We start from the raw sequence: 6,608 nt of genomic DNA on the forward strand, positions 1-6,608 counted from the left end.
GTGAAGTGAAAGCAAGTTGTGTAATAATGGAAGGGTGGCTACCGTTGTGGAAAAAAAGGGGGAAAGGAACATATATATGTATAATGCAATACAATGTATTATATTGCAATACATAGAACATATGTCATAAATAATACATAAAACGTGTAATATAATAATATATAAAAAGACATCTACGTATAGGCTATCTCTCTTACTGCATGGGGGAGGCACGGGGTAGCTGGTGGACATGGGTGATGTCCTAGGTTGATGGGATAGACTGGATGCTGTATCCGTCCAAAATTCATACGTTGAAAGCTAATCCCCAGTTTGGAGGTGGAGCATTTGGGAGGTAATTAGGTTGTGAGGAGCCCTCATGAATGGGATCGGTGCCCTGATAAGAGACCCCACATGGTGACTATAGTTAATAATACTACATTGCATGCAGGATCTAGTTAAAATGTAGCTATCAAGTGCTGCCTTGTCTTTGCCCCCTGCTCAAAATAAAGCTGTTACCTTTCTAGCCCTGTCCGCCATGGTGCTTAGCAGCTAGGGATGCATGGTCTCAGACATGTTTACCAAGTAAAACACTGACTTGAGGGGCGCCTGGGTGGCTCAGTCATTAAGCGTCTGCCTTCGGCCCAGGTCATGATCCCAGGGTCCTGGGATGGAGCCCCGCATCGGGCTCCCTGCTCAGCGGGGAGTCTACTTCTCCCTCTCCCACTCCCCCCGCTTGTGTTCCCTCTCTCGCTGTGTCTCTCTCTGTCAAATAAATAAATAAAATCTTTAAAAAAATAAAAAATAAAAAATAAATAATACCACATTGCATATTTGAAAGTTGCTGAAAGAGTAGATTTTTTTTTTTTAGGATTTTATTTATTTATTTGATAGACACAGAGAGAGAAAGCACAAGCATGCAGAGTGGCAGGCAGAGGGAGAGGGAGAAGCAGGCTTCCCGTGGAGCAGGGAGCCCGATGCGGGGCTCCATCCCAGGACCCTGGGATCAAGACCCGAGCCGAAGGCAGACGCTTCACCGACTGAGCCACCCAGGTGCCAAGCAGGGTTTATTGAGTGATAGCAAAGTGACAGCACAAAGCTCCTAAGAAGGGAGGGGACTCGCTAAAAGAGTAGATCTTAAACGTTCTCATCACAAGAAAAGAAAAATCGTGAGTGTGGTGACAGATGTTAGCGAGACGTATGGTTGTGATCATTTCACAATACACAAAAATATCAAATCCTTACACTGTACATCTGAAAGTAATAAAACGTTATATGTCCATTATACCTCAAGAGAAAAACCAGAGAGCTCCCAGAGAGCCTCCTTGCCCCCTTCCGTCACGTGAGGTGATAGCAGGAAGATTGCCATCTGTGAACCAGGACGCGGGCCCTCACCAGACACCAAATCTGCCGGCACCTTGATCTTGGACTTCCAGCCTCAGACTGTGAGAAAGAAATTTCTGTTGTTCATAAGCCACCCACTGGGTGGTATTCCGATGTAACAGGCTGCATGGTCTACGACAGCAGGACTCCCCAGAAGCAGAGCTTCAGGCCCTGTTTGGGTGATTCCAAGAGAGGATGATGGATGTATCAAAGTCCTTTCTCTTTCTTTCATTTCTGAGAAGTCAGCCAGGTCATGATGTGTTATCCTTTTAATATTGTCGGGTATCATGTGGCAAAATTTGTTTAGAACTTTTACGTGTCTGTGTATGATGAGATAGGCCTGACATTTTCCACTCTAAGGACACCTCGGACAGGGCAAAAATACAGATTTCTGTTGCTGCAGCAATAGGATGATGCCCAAATGAATGGTCTCGAAGGGACCAAAAAAGACTGACTGATGCCAAAGCGGCCCAGTTGGGAGGCCCGAAGCAAGGCGCCAGCCTGGTTCCCAGGCCTGAGGCGATCTGGTCTAGGGACAAGAAACACATGCACAGTACATTAGAGAAGTTCACAGGCATTGGGGGATGACGACGCTGACTCAGTGGGACTTGCAGTGGCTTGGCCGCAGGGATCCCAGAGAAGGGCACAAATGGCGTATTTCTTTTTCTTTTTCTTTTTCTTTTTTTTTTTTTTTTTGATGGCGTATTTCTTCTGGGGCTTCATCCTGAAGAACTTGGTGGATCGCAGTGTCTCTGGCCAAGGCAGGCCAGCCTGAAACGCAGGAGGGAGAGATGGAGGTAGCTACTGTTGTCATCCGAGGGTGTGGGGAGACTGGGGGCAGTGGGAACGGGGAGAGAATCAGAGGGACCTTAGTGAGAGACAATGTGAGAAGAATAAAAGCACTGAGAGCTCGGGCGCCTGGGTGGCTCAGTCGGTTAAGCGACTGCCTTCGGCTCAGGTCATGATCCTGGAGTCCCGGGATCGAGTCCCGCATCGGGCTCCCTGCTCGGCGGGGAGTCTGCTTCTCCCTCTGACCCTCCTCCCTCTCATGCTCTCTATCTCTCATTCTCTCTCACAAATAAATAAATAAAATATTAAAAAAAAAAAAAAAAGCACTGAGAGCTCATGCTCAGGGAGGAGTTTACCATGTCTCCCACCGCCAGATGACAATCATCAATAGAATTTTCCACTGAGCTAAAGACCAGGCTGGACTCCAAGAATTATATGCATCCCGTGTAATCAAGGATGGGGAAGGTTTCTCTTAGACACAAAACAGTGTGGACAGCATTCTGGAGACATCTGTTTAAAATCACATGTGTCTGAATACCCCCTTGTTTAGCAAATTACCCCTGGATTTGATCCTCCACCAGTCTTCATCCAAATTTTAGGAACTGACAACATTGAATTTTATAATCTGCGGGCTTTATTTATCTAGAAGTGTTTACCATAGTGTCTGGCACAAAATAAAGTGCTCAATGGTGCTCTTGTGGAATCAATTTCCCCAACACAGAAAGAATGGAACGTTTCGTGTTAACCTAATGTGTACCCTCTTTTTTTAAACGTCAACATATATTTTATATTTCCCTCAGTACCTGTCTACATGGGCATGGGTAGAGGCATATCCATAAGGAAGACTGGACTGATAAATTCAGGTGGAAGTTAACTCCCAGGGTTTGGGATCTACACCTGATGCGATGACAAACGCTTTATCCAAGTCAACTCACTTCCCCTCCCAAGGAGCCCCAGGGGCGGGCACGTGCGAGTCTAATCTCCACTCTAACAAACAAGGAAACTGAGGCACGGAGAGACATAGCAGTCACAGAGTGTGAGTGCCACCAACCATTTTGCCCCCAAAGCGAACACCCCGAACACCCCACTAGTGGTGTCTCCACCCCCCACCCCACACCATGCTCCTTCATCACACTCACTCCCCTGGTGATTTCTTGCAGGCTCTGGCTTTTATCACAAACATGCCGATGGCGCCAGAATGCATATCTGGGTTAGAGAGCACAGAGCGGGGTTGTCAGAGTTCGCAAATAAAAATACTGGATGCCCGGTTTAATATGAATTTCAGACAAACAAGTGATTTTTAATAACAGTTTTGCTTTAGAAGAGATTTAGATTTGGAGAAAAGTTGCAAAGGTACACGGAGATATCCCCTAGACCCTGCACCTGGTTTCCTCTATTATTCGCAACTTACATTAGCAAGGTTTGTCACAATTAATGAACTATCAAGACATTGTTGTTTAACTGAAGTCCATACCTTTATTCAGATTTCCTTCATTTTTACCTAATGTTCTTTAACTGTTCTGGGATCCCAGCCAGGACATGGCATCACATTTTTAAAGGGGTTTATTTTTATTTATTTATTTTTTAAAGATCTATCCACCTATTTTTTTTTTTTTTAAGATTTTATTTATTTTCCAGGGAGAGAGCACAAGCAGGGGGAGAGGCAGGTGAGGGAGAAGCAAGTTCCCCACTGAGCAAGGAACCCAGTGTGGGACTCCATCCCAGGACCCTGAGATCCAGACCTGAGCCTAAACCAAGAGGCCCAACGGACTGGGCCACCCAGGCGCCTCACCACATTTTTAATTCTCATGTCTCCTCAGGCTCCCTTTGGCTGTGGCACCTTCTTAAACTTTCCCTGTATTTGATGACCTTGACAGTTTTGAGGACTGGAAAGGTATTTTGTAGAAAGTCCCTCAACTGGGACTATTTGATGTTTTTCTCATGATTGGACTAGGGTTATGGGTTTTGGGGAAGAAAACCCCAGAAAGGAAAGTGCCATTTTTTATCACACCATATCAAGAGTACATACTGTTGATGTGGCTCATGGCTTGGCTACCTGGATGAGGTAGTGTTTGTCAAGTTTCTTTCCCATAAAGTTACTCTTTTCTCTCCCTTTCCATACTTCCTCTTTAGAAGGAAATTACCAGGTACGGCAATTTCCTCCATTTCTGACCATCACATCCAATCTAGAACAAAGCTTCCCTTCCTTAGACTCTTCCTCAGAATCCCCTAAAGCAAATCCAAATTCTAGGATAGGTTGTTCCCAACACCCTCTTACCCAGTTTCTACTGTGCCTTCTCCTGCATTTCAAAAATGAACCATTGTATTCCTAAAGAGTAAAGAGTTGGGTGCCTGGGTGGCTCAGTCCTTAAGCGTCTGCCTTCGGCTCAGGTCGTGATCCCGGGCTCCTGGGATCGAGCCCCGCATCGGGCTCCCTGCTCTGCAGGAAGCCTGCTTCTCCCTCTCCCACTCCCCCTGCTTGTGTTCCCTCTCTCTCTCTGTCAAATAAATAAATAAAATCTTAAAAAAAAAAAAAAAAAGAGTAAAGAGTTATGCTCCACCTACTTGAGGGCAGACAATCAACATAAATTATTTGGGACTTTTTTCTATATGGGAAATTTCTCTGTTCCCCCTGCAAAACTAATAATTGTTTTTATTTATTTTTTATTTATTTATTTATTTATTTATTTATTTATTTATTTATTTATTTATAAAGTAAGCTCTAGGCCCAACAAGGGGCTTGAGCTCCCGACCCCAAGATCAAGAGTCTCCTGCTCTACTGACTGAGCCAGCCAGGCACTCCACTAATAATAGTTTTTAAGTGTAAGTAGGTATTTTCTTTGAGACACACATGAAACAGTTATTTGTTGTTTATCTGAAATTCAAACTTAAGTGGGCGTCCTGCATTGCATCTGGCAACCTTATCCCAGACCCATATATCTACGGGCATTTTTGACATCCCACTATTGGAGGTCCACAAGGCATCTCAGAATAACAAATCCCAATCTAAGCCACTGACATCCATCCTCACCCACCCAGCCAGCTGGTTCCCATAAAGGCATCTCATTCCTCCAGTTGCCCAGGCCCCAGTATCCAGGAGGATCCTTGACTCCTCTCATATCTCATAGCCAATCAGAAGATCAGGGCCGATCCTCATTCAAAACTGTATCCAAAAATTCAACAACTGCCCTGGTCCATGCCACCAACAGCTCTCCACGGAATGACTGCAAGAGCCCACCACGCCCAAGCCGTTCTCCCAGCCTCTATCCTTGCGCTGAGTCTAGTCTCAACATGGCGTCATAATCCTAATTATCCTAAATGTAAATTGGAGGCTGTCCTTCCTGATTAAAGTCCTCCCATGGTTCCCATCTTGCTCAGAGTAAAGGTTGCTGCGCTGAAGACTGAGACCTCTGTGTTCTTTGCTTTCCCACATCAGCTGTCTTTCCTCTGGCCTCTCTTCAGCCACACAGACCTCCGGCAGGGCAGGCGTGATTCCACGCCTCTACTCCTGTTCTTCTATCGGGAAAACAGCATGGCGACGTGTCTTCACTCACCTCCTCGGGATGTCTTCTCTAGACTCCCTACTGGAAGTGTCACCCCCACCCTGCGTTCCATCTCCCCCTTCTCTGCTTTGCATTAATTGCTCCTGAGGAAGAGAAAAGCAGCCCCTGATCTCCAGGAGGAGATGGCCTGGCACGTCATGAGAACGGGAAGCCTAGCCATGGTGTTCTGTTACACATCAGCCCTCAACAATTGTCCTCCAGAACATCGACCTTGGAAGAGGCCACTCTCTCATCATGACGGATCAAGACAAAACACACCCGCTCCGTAATCACGTCTGAACCCAGACATGAACATTGCCCAAGACACAGAAAGATACTCAGTCATAGCATCACCCTCCATTTCTGACAGTCACATCCAATCTAGAACAAAGCCTCCCTTCCTTAGACTCTTCCGCAGAATCCCCTAAATCAAATCCAAATTCTAGGATAGGTTGTTCCCAACACCCTCTTACCCAGTTTCTACTGTGCCTTCTCCTGCATTTCAAAAATGAACCATTGTATTCAACTCCAGGGGTCTTCCTGGACACTCCTTAGCATTCGACATTAACACCCTCGTCATCATATTCATCGTCTGTTGCCCCATTTTAACGTACACTCTCTGAGGACAGAAATTCTGCCTGGCAGTGACTGGCTTGACAAATAGTTTTTGAATGAAATTATCAATGATGAAACTGAAGCTCAGGGGCAGGAGGGCATCTGGGCAAGGACACACATCACGATGTGGTGGAGACAGTTGTAAACCCAGCTCCCGAGCCCTGTTGCTGGGTTCGCATCACCCCACATGGGCATTGGTGGAATTTGCTCCCTTGCCTTCCCCTTCTCGAAATTCACCTCTTGCCCCTCTGGGGAGGTAGTTCCCTCTTTGAAAAACAATGGATTGAAATAAGTCTGGAGCAA

The 6,608-nt window shown here is 45.9% G+C and overlaps 1 non-coding gene across 1 annotated transcript; it reads left to right on the forward strand.

Moving 5' to 3' along the window:
• Positions 1–421: 421 nt before the first annotated feature.
• Positions 422–552, forward strand: LOC117998395. Its single transcript, XR_004675986.1, has one exon. It is a non-coding gene; the product is annotated as a small nucleolar RNA SNORA63 (small nucleolar RNA).
• Positions 553–6,608: the final 6,056 nt, after the last annotated feature.

The sequence above is a fragment of the Mirounga leonina genome, unplaced genomic scaffold (assembly GCF_011800145.1).
Source record: "Mirounga leonina isolate KUSES-001 unplaced genomic scaffold, KU_Mleo_1.0 Mir_376, whole genome shotgun sequence".
NCBI classification, from domain to species: Eukaryota; Metazoa; Chordata; class Mammalia; order Carnivora; family Phocidae; genus Mirounga; species Mirounga leonina.